This window comes from Mustela erminea, chromosome 12, assembly GCF_009829155.1.
Source record: "Mustela erminea isolate mMusErm1 chromosome 12, mMusErm1.Pri, whole genome shotgun sequence".
Taxonomy (NCBI): domain Eukaryota; kingdom Metazoa; phylum Chordata; class Mammalia; order Carnivora; family Mustelidae; genus Mustela; species Mustela erminea.
The window spans coordinates 60,571,307-60,585,413 of NC_045625.1; the positions used below are offsets into that span (position 1 = coordinate 60,571,307).

At 38.1% G+C, this 14,107-nt stretch overlaps 1 long non-coding RNA gene across 1 annotated transcript; it reads right to left on the reverse strand.

The window, feature by feature from the left end:
- Positions 1–2,264: 2,264 nt before the first annotated feature.
- Positions 2,265–6,916, reverse strand: LOC116570454. The gene is made up of 3 exons (XR_004277436.1): positions 6,863–6,916; positions 3,604–3,665; positions 2,265–2,449 (listed from the first exon to the last, which is right to left on the reverse strand). It is a non-coding gene; the product is annotated as an uncharacterized LOC116570454 (long non-coding RNA).
- Between the last annotated feature and the right edge of the window lie 7,191 nt (positions 6,917–14,107).

The window sequence follows — 14,107 nt, forward strand, 5'->3', positions numbered from 1 at the left end:
ATTTGTGTGCCAAACATCTCTGTTGGTTACACCCCAGGTCCCCCATTCATAGCATGCTCCAAACAAGATGAGGTCTTCTTCAACTACTACTTTTTCTCCCTCCTAAGTTCTCTAGACTATCAAATAACAGTATTGACTTAGTCTCACAACCTGCAATCCTTTATTTTCTCTGAATCTTCTTTCCCCTTCAACCCCCATTTCTAATGATGCCTAATTTATCAGTTTGATTCTCTAAAATATTTTTAAAACCCCTCTATTCCTCCTCTTATACCCTCTACCCATACTTAACCTTGAACACAGTCCCTGAATCTTACTAGGCCTCCTACCTTCCTCCAGGTCCTCTTCTAAGCCTCCCTTTAATTCAATGACCAGGAATGGTTTTGGCAATCTTCCTAAAATGGAAAGAGTCTGATCTCTGGACTAGACCCAAATTGTGTTTCTTTTCATTGTAATGAAATGTTTTTTCCAGGAAATCAAGGAATAGTAACCAGTCAATAGATTTACTCAAACATTTTTATTTACTTTTAAATGCAATGACTGATGTATAATGAGATATTTCCCAAATTGCTTTCAGCCTTTTGCCTGAAGGTAAAAAGAAATTCAAGTGTCCATATTTCCCCTGAACACTTGCAAGCTAGCATAGATCAGATATTAAATAACACAGAGTTTATGACCAGAAGTAGTCCCTGTAGCTAAGTCTTACTGGTCTCTAGCAGGGACCAAAATCCCCTAAGAGAAGAGGATTTGTAGACATTCTTATTCTCCCCAGGGCAAAAAAATGCTGATATCTTACACAAACAAACACAAAACAGTTTGACAATCTCACTTAGGAAAAACAGTCAAAATATAGTACTATTCTTCATTATTATTAAAAGGCAAATTTTTATAACATGGGATGATATATGATTTAGGCCCCTCTGTAGGGACCTCACTGGAATTGCTCTACAACATATTGCCTATAACAAAGATTAAATTCTATCACCGGGAACCTTCATAATCATTATAGCAAAATATGTTGGCTTCGGCTTTCACATCTCCTATCAGCACTTACTCACTGTTTTTGCACTGGTCTACTAATTAATGGCAGAAATATACTATGTATTTTATGATTTTGTTCCTTTGTACAGGCTGTTCCTTCTGCATAATTGCTATTCCCATCACAACATTTAGAAATCCTGTTTATTCTTTAAACCCTTTATCCTCATTCCCCATTAAAAAAAAAAAATCAATCTTTCCTTTATGTTCCGGTAGTATTTTGTTGATACCAGTGATTTAACACTTAGCATTTTGCCTTGAACTTGTCAGTGATAGACTGGGAGCTACTAAGATGCAAAGCCTCCTTCTTTGTCTCTGCATATCCAGTACTTGGCACAAAGGAGCCAGTCAGTTTGTGCAACTGAACTGCATTATTAGCCATCCCCTATTTGTCAGATCTTATGGTCTGAATAACACTAATCATGTCAGATCTGAAAGACTGGTATAATCTATACACATTTAATATTGTCTCTGGAGTCTCACAGTGCAAAATAAATAAATAAATAAATAAATAAAATGAAACAAATGAGAGTGAATTTGTGAACAGGAAGCAAAATGAACAAAAAAAAAAGTAAGGTGTAGGGGCGCCTGGTGGCTCAGTGGGTTAAAGCCTCTGCCTTCATTTGGGGTCATGATCTCAGGGTTCTGGGATCGAGCCCCAATTGGACTCTCTTCTCAGTGGGGATCCTGCTTACCCCTCTCTCTCTGCCTATTTCTCTGCCCACTTGTGATCTGCCTGTCAAATAAAAAAAGAGAATTAAAAAAAAAAAAAAAAGTAAGGTGTAATTATTATCAAAATCACCCTAAAACTACAACCGATATTCTTCAAAGTCAGTAAATAGTAGAAGGGACCAACATTCTCTGATGATGGGCAGATACAGCCTGAAAATGAGGGCCATCTGTTTAATCTTTAAAAAAATAAATCTCCTCCACCCTCAATGAATGCCTATAAGTGGGGTAAGGAAAAAAGAAAAAGGTAGGGAAGAAAAGAAAGGATAAATACAGTCAGAGAAGAATAAAACTGGTTGAGAAGAACAGGATGTAAGAAAAGACCTGGAAGAGGAAAAAACCAAACCAAACCAAACCAAACCAACCAACCAACAAACAAACAAAACACATTGAGAAACACAAGAAGCAACAGAGGGATGGATGAGAAAAGAAAGGGGTAAGAGGAAAGAAGGAAGAAAGCTAATATATCCATTGGGTGTTTGCTCTGTATGTTAGGCAATTTGTTTCTTTAATTAGGTAAAGAAATAAAAGTGGTTCAGGGAAACAGAAAAGCGATGGTGGGTCATACTGAGTTGAGAATCCTTTGGGTTCATTTAGGTCTTAGACATACTGCTCAGCATCTCCCAGACAGGCACGATCAGTGATGCCATACATACACTCCCTTTATGAGATCTCAAAGTACTACCTAAAGAAAAGAAACATAAATACAGTAGGAAGGATTTATTATTTATTAGTAATGTTGTAAATAAAATATCTTTCCTTTTGCTTGAAGGATCTCAGTAGATTTGTTTCTTGGTCTGTCATTAGGTAGGAGTTTCCAAACAGAGTCTCTGGAGAGCACTTTAAAATAGGATCAGCCATACATCTTTCCCTGGGCACCACTAATTAGACAAAACCCCAATCTGGATTGGGAAGAAGTTAAACCTTTTTTTTTTTTTTAATATGGTCTTTTTGATAAGGCCCAAGGGACAGAAATATATACATATATACATATATATTTCGAACAAAATAGCATGCTTTCTCTGCCCAAGAAGTCAGCATTTTTCATGTGTCTTCCATGAGAAAGGGGCTCGCACTTTACAAGTTGTGAACCTTTGCCCTGTAGCAGCCATTCCCACAGCAGAGCTTGTTTTGACATCCTGCACCTGGTCCAGCCTGTGTGTGAACTGCTCAGTTAACAGCCCTCCGCGCGGCCTACTTGCTTTGTGCAGATTTGCCTTTCACAAATGGACTTTTTCTCCCCCCCTCTCTGAAATGAGTTCCCTCCACTTCAGAATCTCAGTACTTAAAATCTTAGCATATTTTTAACAGAAATGAAGGATTTTGGAGTTAGAGACTACTAGAGAGAAAAGGAAAGGAAAACAGCCAAAGATCTGCAGATGAAAATAAATACAGTAAATTCACATGGTCCCAGAAATGCCTTTCACACTCTTGACTGTGCCTTGACCCCTTGAAATGCCTTTGTTTCAGAAAGGGAAATAATAGTAGTTGACATTTATTGAGCATTTCTTACATGCCAGGTACTGAGGTAAAGTCTTTCCCTACATGTTCTCATTTCATCCTCACAACAGAATGTGGATATTATAATAATTGCAGTTTTATAGACCAGAAACTCAGGCTCAGGGAGGTAAAAGAACTTGTTCAAGGTTATAGGGCTAATAAGTGACAAACCAGTAATTAAACCCAGGTCTCCCTAATCACTGAAATAAGCTGCCTTAGGAGTAACTACTAGAAACACAAGTTATTTTAAAGGTTTTAGATTCTCCTTTTCTATACCAGGGAGGCAATGCTTCCATAAGATTTTCTAACCTCCTAAGGTATACTATAGCAAATACTTACCTATATACTTCCATGATTTTAGAGCTTTCTCACAGGTACCTCATTTTATTCTTCCAACAAACCTATACAGTCATTAAAAGAGAAGGTTCTGAAGTTATTTGATAGATCCAATAACTGAGCTTTATTTGGTGAATATCTCAGCAGATGCTACAACAATTGCTAGCACTACACAGAACTTTGGCACATAGTAGGTGGTCAGTAAACAGTGGTGTGATTAATGAAAGACAACCTAGGAAGTGATCCCATTCAGGGCTTCCTTGAAGATCTTCCTGAAGTCAATGAAGAACCACCAAAGCATTAAATACAGAGAAAGATATGTTTCTGTAAGGAACCTGCTAAATGTATCCAGATAGGAGATGGGGGCTTCCTAAAATAAGATACTAGTTGTGGGAATGGAAGGAATTAAATGAGTTTGTGAAACCGTAAAAATTTAGGAATGACAGGACGTGGTAAATTACAAATGGGGAGGGAGAGGAAATACTCATGGAAATGCATGTCAAAGGTTTTGGCAAAAGAGGATGGATGGATGGTTCCTTCCCTGTATGCTTTATATATATTTGCCTATTCCCACATACAGGAATCATCTTATGATACCTGAATGGTTCTTTCAAGTTCATCTCACCTATTAAACTGTAATGTCTTGATGGTGGGGAACATGCTAACTCCCATGTCCTCTAATGCTAAATATTTGTTGTAAGATAAGTAAGAATGCAAGAATAAATTAGATATGACTCACCCTCAGGCCAGGTAGACATCAATCCCTTCCTTTGCAATTCGTTCCCTAGGCCACTTCCCTTCGCATTACTTCCCTTAAGCCTGATTTAGACTTTTGCAAAAGCACAATCCCTTCAGGTTAGATTCTGCTCCAAGGAAATAGTTATCATTTGCCACACAAATGAGTACAGGCCTGGAGGCCTGAGGCATAAGTAAAATCAGCCTATGTGCAGATACTAACCTTAACTTGAGTTGAGATACAAGGCCTGAGCTGGTGCTATACTTTCCCAAGCTCCTGAGGGTCAGCACCTTCCAATGCATCATTGCTATGCCATGAATGAATAAGGCAAGGTCTGGGAGAGAGCTGCAGATGCGTAAGAATGATAGGGGTCTGAAGAGGTTTTTTTTCTAACCTTTCTGTAAAGTGAACTGAACTAGCCACCTTTCATTGTCCTGAGATAAATGAAAGCTGTGACTCTGCATATATGTGCATCTGTGCGCCTATACCCCAAGGCAGAATAAAGAAAATAGGAAATTAGATTTCTTTAATTTCCCATTTTTGTAATTCCTTAATTTCCCTTAGTCTCACCATATACATATATATTCATATACATATATATTCGATCTCCTTAAATAGAAAAAAAATTGAAATTTTCCTTTTTAAAGCTTGAAAGTGTCATACTCTCAGTTTAAATTTTGCACAGCCTTTATTTTTTTTCACAATGTAACAAACGGCAGCTCAACAGAACCAAAAAATTGCTTCTGTTATATGGGGACTTCAATTTCTAATAACAGTGCAATGGAAAATAATCGTTTCCCCTTGTCCATTGAACACATTTACTGAACAAGGCAAGATACCAACCAGTGCTTGAAACTGCTTATTCAGGACTAGGTCTAGCCACACAGCAAGAGGCATGTCACAGAGAAGATACAAATAGTGTTAGTAATCATTCTTTTCTCCCACTACTATCCCCTGTCCCTCACCTCTTCCTTTTACTCCATTTTACTGCAAACTAACATTTATTCACTTCTGCATTTGACCCAAACAGCCAATGTTGCTTTATGGGAATTGCCTACTTTTTTTGGTAAAAGCCTCTTACTCCGAAAGGGGAACACTCTCTACTCTAGACAGCTCTGCACATTTACAGTAATTTTAAGCACACTGATTTGAGTGTGCCAGAAGACACTTTCAATAAAAGAAAATATCAACTAAAATATCACTGAGCAGGCACACCGTCACTGAATATTACATAATATTACTGACTGAGGGTCAGTGTAGAAACTTTGGGTCAGATAGACATGGGCTCAAAATCACTAGGTCTGTGACCCAAGGAAAGTAACTTAAACTTCAAGAGCCCAATATTATTATTTGTGAAACTACATAATAATGGTTTCCTGGTGTGTATTTGATTATATATGACACAATATTTGGCTCATATTAGATATAACATCATCAATAGCTAACATTAATACTGTTATTATTATCATTATCATTATTAAATCAGAATCTTCCATTCACATTAGAGTATCTATTATTCTATACCGTTGGCATATTTCCCTCCCATGGGCGGAGACAGGTTGTTTATCTTTATATCTTCTTTTAGCCAGCATTCACTCCTAGCCATGAAGGGCACTCAAAGTTCTCCTTTTATAAACATGGAATTCACAAGAAGATTCAAAGTCCTTGTCCTCAACCCCAGCGATTACCTCCTTCTTAGGGAACCCTACGATAATTCCCTTTGCACTTAGCTCCATCACCTCTAAGTGGAAAAATCTCACTCACAACAGGGTAAGAGTGAGGTTTTTGTCTCTTCACTGCTAACTGGAACCTGTCTCCCCTAAGGTCTGTTTTTTCAGCTCATATATCCATGGTACAGCATGGAGTTTGACATGTAATGAATACTCAGTAAATTTTGAATTAATTGATTTTTTAAAAATGTTTTCCCTAAAGTGTTAGCCTCCTTAATTAAGAAGATAGGAAATAATTCAGAAAAAAATATGAGATCTTGGTAGGGAGTACAGTATTATCTCCTATATCATTTTACCCACAGTTTCCTAAAAGACCCACCTCATTCCTTATTCTTTTACAGCTACAGCAATGCTGGCCATTATGATCATGTGCTATAACCAACAAGCCTTTTAGGGTTGGCACAGTGGAGTTATTTATTTCCATCCAGAGGCTATACTGGCAATTTGTTGGAGCTGCCACCTGGTGGCGCTTGATTTATGGCTTCACATCCTGAAAAGCCTAGCTCCCCGCAGGCATGGTTAACTGAATCACAAAGAATAAAGCGCATTTGCAACACACTTTTGAATTAACCTAGGCTACTTCTTTAAAAATTAAGACAGAACAGCAAAATTAGATTTCTATTACTTTATATTAATTTACAATCATTTAAGCACTTATCATTTAAGCTATACTCATGATAAATGACACCAAAGGGACTCAGGAGAAAATTGTGAAACCACTTGAATCAGAATTTTGGAATCCTCCACTATTAGTTCCTCTTCGGTAAATTTGGAAAATATTACTTGCCTAACCTACCTTAGAGACCACTTGTGAAGATGCAGAAATAACAACATGAAAGTCTTTAGAACCTGTGAAGTGACATACAAAAGTGAGTCATTAATGTTATTCCTACAGTCCTTCCTAGAGCAAGGCAAGAAGCCTCCAGAGACCATCTTCTTCAGATAGAAGAATTTTGATGTTGAGTCCTATGTACTAATAGAGCACACATGAAAAGACATGCAGCTCACATGACATGGGACATGAAAAGGTTAAAGAATGAACATGCATACTCTCTGGGTTGTTGCAGCCAGGAAAGAGGAGACTGTCTAATAATATTTATCTACAGGATGTCAAAGTATCACAGCATTTGTATTTCTTCCCAAAGTAGGGAAACAGTTTTCAATTTGAACTTTAATTAGAAAGTGATTCTTTCCTCTAAAGGGAGTTTAAATCACACTGTCCTTTGCCATAGCATGTTGAGAAGAACGTATGCACACCCATGGAAAGCACCCAGATTAAGAAGATAACAATATGGTATACTCCCCGTTCAAAAAAGAAGGCAGAGCCTCTGCTTCTACTTCATTGAGTTACTACTACCAGACTTGACCCACTATCCCACCAGAAACAAATAGAAAGCTCAACAAAACATGAAACAACAGCTTTCAGACATTAGACCACATGCAGCCTCAGACTGGTTGCTGAGAGAAAAGAAACAAACCCTACAAAGTCACTGGCTTTCCACCTGGAGGCATCTTGCAGGTGTGGATCAAGGAGGGTAACCCAGGCAAAGTATACCCATCTTACCAAATCGGGAAGAGACTAGAGGTAGTGAAAGCTGAGGGGGCTTGGAATTTGAGGATCAGAGTACTGAAGAGGAAGGAGATAGAAAAAGAAAGAATCCCAGAAACCTGCACCTGGGGCCCTCGCAGTCTCCACACATTGCCCAGCTGCTTGTGTGGGGTGACACTTCACAAATCCGTCAAAGAACTGCTTCTATCAGGAACTGTAAGCTGAATAGTTCCGAGAGTTTCCATAAGATAGAAAGGGAGGACAGAGGGAGAGAGAGTGAGAGAGAGAGAGGATGATAGAGAAAGAGAACTAGAAACAGAGAGACAGATGAGAACCAAGCACATATACCCTGCAGCACACTGGTGTGAAACAATAATGAGATCCAGAAAAATATCGATGCAGTCTAAACCCAAAAGAGAGACAGTTTTCTTGATATGATGGTTACATTAAACTAGGATTCTGTTATATATTCATAGCATTGCAAATCATGGGATCAGTGATTCTCAACAAATCCCTGGGTGGCTTTGAAAGGTCCTACGTTATAAAACCATTGGGTTCCTGCTACAAATACAGACTTTATGAAACCATTCAGGCAGGAGCCAGAATTACATGCCGAGAGTGGGGAAAAAAATGAGCACCAGTAATGTTAACATGCATCCATTTTGGGCTGCTGAATCTTCCCCCAGATCAACTCAAGTATCTAACCAACCTGGATTTTCCTCAAGACCTCTTGAATCTGCCTGTAACCCAGAACCTAAAAGATTAAGGTATGACAAAGTGGGAACCCTCAGGACTCCTGACAGTTTTGAATACTTGCTGTTCATGCTGTAGTTTTGCTATATATTTTTAGCATAACCCCTGCTAACCAGTAACTTTACCATAGCCTTACTTGCTATATATTTTCTTCTGGACATCCTATGCATTAAAGACATACAATGTGTTGCTAAGCCAAGGTCATTTTCTAAAGAGATCACAAACCAGTTTACAGCAGGGAAATGGCCTATCTACTCAAAGATTATGTCAACAAAAAAGAGCCAGACCCTTAACTAGAGTTCCTGTTTGGTAAAAATATTCCTGGTGGAAGGGACTACTAACAAGGGAATAGAAAATCTGATTAGTGTAGTTAGCATGCTCCTTCCCAGGACCAATATGGTCTAGAGTAATGAATGCCCAGTCTCCTTTGGTGCCTGTGAGAATCGGAATTGCCCTAGACTTCTTTTATTCATTAAATATTTACTGAAGATACATTATGGACAGATATGATGCCTGGGTATAGGAAAAGAAAAGAAATTCATATATATTTCATTTGCCTTCTTTAATAATCTTAATATTATGTATATGACACATAGTCTTTAAATGATCATCATTAGGAATTTAGGCAAGATATCAACAAAAATAAACAAAGCCACTGAAGTACAGTTGTTATAAAAACAAGGACCTAGTCTGGCTTTTAGACAACTTTATCCTCAGCAGATATCATAGTTTCTGTCATGCAGTAGGTGCTCAATAAGGAACATTATTTTCAAGCTCACTTTCTCCATCTCCATCCAGGTCAGTAAGTCTGTGTTATCCATTTATCCATCCCATTTACCTGTTATTGAGTACCTTCCATAACCCTGGCACTTTTCATTGTATATATTGTATCTATGTCAGCTAAGTTTCAACCAGGGAAGCAAAATCACTAAAAGATGTAACCCTGCGTGTGTTTATTTAAAAAATTATAGAAATTTAAGTTAATGGAGCTGTAGGAGCCAATTAAGCAGCCCCTATAAAGCTGTTGTTTTCAGGTCTTATGCTGAAATTGAAGTCCACAGAAAGTAAAGAGCAGAAAATAGAAGTAAAGTGAAGGAGAGCAGGCACAAGACAATCTAGAACCCGCCAAAATAGACTGGAAATTGTCAGTTGCTTTTGCCTCTGATCTTGATAATAAAAGTGTCCTCCAGAATCTTGGGCTTTTCCTCACAGAGCTAAATATATGACCTAGATCAAGAATCTGAGAAACTGAAGAAGGACCCAAGGGAAGGGAGCACTTACAGAGCTGGACAAAGAGATAGCAGATAAGCAACAATATCTTTGAGCTATAAAATGGTTTAAATTATACTACTACTTCTCTTCCATCCTCTAACTCTCAGTCAATCATCTTTCTTGTGGTCTACCCTATCCAGAAACAGACAAGGAAGAAAATTCTGAGAAAAGTAGTTGACAGGTTACAGAGTCACCACAGCATCCTACTTAATCTCCCAATCTTGGGAAGTTAGTGTTATTATATCCATTGTACAGAAGGAAAAATTGAAACTGGAGAGTTTATGACCTCATAGTTAGTAATGGACACAGCTAGAATTTCGTTGCAAAGTTCCCTCCCACTTCAGGGTTCCAGGGCGGGGGTGGGGGGGAGGACAGAGATGTTAATTAGAAGCAGAGTTGGTGGACCGTGGACCAATACACTGTTTCAGAAGACAACAGTAAACATTAGTAGACATTGGGGAAGAGGGGATCCTGCTCAGGCACAGTTGTAGCTAAAAACATAGCTAGTAAAGCAGACTGTGGAGATACTTCTAGTAAGACACAGAAGCAGCTATACAGAGGTTTCTATACCAAGTCCTGCTTTGGAGAAACAGCATCAGATTGGCTGCAGGAATCAAGATATCCAGAGCTACAACACAAGTGCAGGGGGCACAATTTATTCAAAAAATAATGTAACTCTGCCCACCAGAATTGTGTTACACTGGTTCTGAAGTCAGCAGGCCATATGCTACTGTTCAGCAATGTATACATAGCAGAGAATAGCACCACTTCTAACAAGTTGAGACAATTCAATGAGTAGATAAATACTCTTGAGAGACTGTGCTTATTTACAAAGAGTATTCACATGTTAATCAGTCCTTCCCATCCAAAAATGCACATGCACACATGCACATGTGCACACACACACACACACACACGTGTGCATGCACAGAAAACTTCCTCATGGGAGAGGAAGCTGAGAATTGAAATGTCACTTGAGTTTGTTCATATCCTGGTTACTACTGTTGTGCTAGTGCTGTCATACCTGTGTTTGGCAGTCTGTCTAGAAGTGAATTTTCATATGGCAATTGATCTTTCAATGTCTCATCTCATACAATTATGAAAGTTGAGTCTCTTAATTGCATATGACTGCATATGATGGTACCATGTAGCTGCAGTTATTAGAAACTGTCCATCTCCCATTCTAAGTAAGAACAGGAAGGAAATATCTGTCATAAGAGGAAGAGCTGTTCCATTTATCGAAATGATGAATAGCTTCAAAAAAGTAGGGTCATTTATAACAATAGGTGTCAGAAGGTTTGGTACATGAGCAATAGACTGAGCCTGAGAATATGCAGAAGAAAAGGCCAGCCTTTTCTTTGTAACAAGAAAGATAATGGCAATATGGAGTACTCCTTATACTCCTTTGTGACAGGCATACAGTCAGTCTCTGCAATGTTGCCTTATTAAACACTTCTTGTGCCAGAGAAGCAGACTGTTTGCAGTTGTGAGCTCTGGAAAGACCCCTCTTCAACTTCACTGTTGCCAGGTGAAGAAGCAAAGTGGGATGGGGAAGGGTGGACTCCTTACTTCCATCAACACATACCTGCTCTGCATGGAATAGACAGCCCAACCCATTGGGGGGGGAAAAAAAAAAGATAATCCACTCCACCACTCTTTTTTTTATTTCTTCATACTTAAGATTTTTTTTTTTTTTTTGGTATAGTGTTCCATGATTCATTGATTGCTTGAAATAACCAGTGCTCCATGTAATCCATGCCCTCTTTAATACCAATTACCAAGCTAATTCATTCCTCCAACCCCCTCCCCTCTAAAACCCTCAATTTGATTCCCGAAGTTCGTAATCTCTCATGGTTCTTCTGCCTCTGATTCCCCAACCCCCTTTATTTTTCCCTTTCTTCTCCTAATGTCCTCCATGCTATTACTTCTGTTCCACAAATAAGTGAATCCATATGATAATTATCTTTCTCTGTTTGACTTATTTCACTTAGCATAATCTCTAGTTCCATTTGTGTTCATGCAAATGTTGGGTATTCATACTTTCTGATGGCTGAGTAATATTCCATTGTATATATGGACCACATCTTCTTTATCCATTTGTCTATTGTAGGTATATTGGTTCATTCCACAGTTTGGTTATTGTGGACATTGATGGTATGAACATTGGGGTGCATATGGCCCTTCATTTCACTATATCTCTATCTTTGGGGTAAATACCCAGTAGTGCAATTGCTGGGTTATAGGGTAGCTCTATTTTTAACTTCATGTTGCCTGATTTCAATCTATATTACAAGACAGCATGGTACTGGCACAAAGACAGATGCATAGATCAAGGGAACAGAATAGAGAGCCCAGATATGGGCCCTCAACTCTATGGTCAACTAATCTTTAACAAGGCAGGAAAAAAATATCCAATGGAAAAGAGACAGTCTCTTCAATAAATGGTATGGGAGAATTGGACAGCTATATACAGAAGAATGAAACTCAACCATTTTCTTACATGATATACAAAGATAAACTCTAAATTGATGAAAGATCTCAATGTGAGACAGGAATCCATCAAAATCCAGAGGAGAACGTAGGCAATAAACTCTTGGACATCAGCCACAGCAACTTCTTTCAAGACACATCTCCAGAGGCAAGGGAAACAAAAGTGAAAATGAACTTTTGGGACTTCATCAAGATAAAAAGCTTCTGCACAGCAAAGGAAATAGTCAACAAAACAAAGAGACAACTCTCATGCACTCCTATCTGGGATAACCCATTTCACTTTTTTTTTTTTTTTTCTTAAGTGCTTTTTAAAATTTGACTCATCATCCTTATTTGGAATCTTCCTGAGCTCTATCATTTTCTTTCAAACTGTTGGGCACAGAATGGTAAGATATTGGTCTGAACTCTCAGAGTGAAACATTATTATGGTGGGGTCAGGAAAGGAAAACAAGATTCTCCCTCTGAAAACCTGTCTTCAGATTTACCTCCCCAGCTTTACAGCCAGTGTATCTTGAAACCAGCACTGTTAATCCTCTGGGAATGCCCTTTATTTTACCTCAAGAAAATAATTTCAGATGTTCGGAGAAGACTGGAATAATCTATTCTGTCATGGGGATAAACAACTCTTCCAGTATGAGAATCATTTTAATTTTTATCTATTGTAGCTTATAATGATTAAAAGGGAGAAGTCTCATTAAATACACTGGACATTAAACTAATTTAGTTTTATTTTGCTTTCCAAAATTGGTCTGCATTTGAGAATGTAAATAACATGAGGATAGCCCTGCATAAACTGTCTTGAGAAACTAGAGTGAAGCATGGAGAGAAGGGTTCTGTTGAGTATTTGTTAATGAAGCTTGGTATAGGCTTGCTACAACATCTCCTAGTTCCTAAATCATTCTACCACTGGATTATTGATAATTAGATAATTGCAGAGGAGATCATCTTGTGCAACTTCCTCTTTTCATGTATGCCGTAACTAATAATTTAGGCCAAGTAACTTAAGGAAACCCAGAAGTGTGGGAATCCTAAGCTAGGGCCCTTTCCATCCCCTCTGGTGTGTGCCTGTTCACACACCATAAAACGGAACCATAAAAAGCTGGAGGTCTTCAAGATAAAGAAAATCTTTTTCTTAGGAGGGCTTACTAAGAAAAGGTCTTGATGTAACACACTGAACACACTTTTCTACTCTAAAGTCATTTTTCCCCATTTCTATAATGTAATTTTTCAGATATTTACTACTACTTTCTATTGGGTTCTGGTTAAAGGGGCTGATGAGTATACCAGTGATTCAAAGTTACATTCTTTTCTTCATTAAGAGAAATACCTTTAAAACTACTAGCTTTTAGTTTAAAGTCTCAGGAGACAACAGCTCAGACTGTTTTGTCAGATCCCAATATAAATTGGAGAGCTGAATTTTATAACAACTACATTCCATGCCATGCAACATGCTTCTGATCTGTTTCCTGTTCCTATTCTACTTCTCCTGACTTCTAATCTGCAGTTGCTAAATATCTCTAGTAATAGTTTAATCTCTCAATAGGGTGTTTGGAAAACTCAAATGCCTGTGTAATAAAAATATGGAAAATTACATTTAACGTCTTCATTAAGGTTTAATTGATATAAGCTAAATGCATTTGAAGTATACAACTTGGTAAGTTTTCACATATTTATGAGTCCGTGAAAGCATCAGCACAACAAAACAGTTACTTTAGTCTGCTTCTGCTGCAAGATAGTGATTTCATTTCTTTTGATTATATACCCAGAGATGGATTTCTGGATCATTTGAGGGTTCTATTTTTCATTTTTTGAGGAGCTTCCATAGTTTTTTCCACAGTGTGCCGATCTACACTCCCAACTATAGTGCATAAGGATCCCTTTTCTCTACAAACCTTACTAACACTTATCTCTTTTTGATGACAGCCATTCTAACAGATGTGAGGTGATACCTCATTGTGATTTTGATATGCATTCACC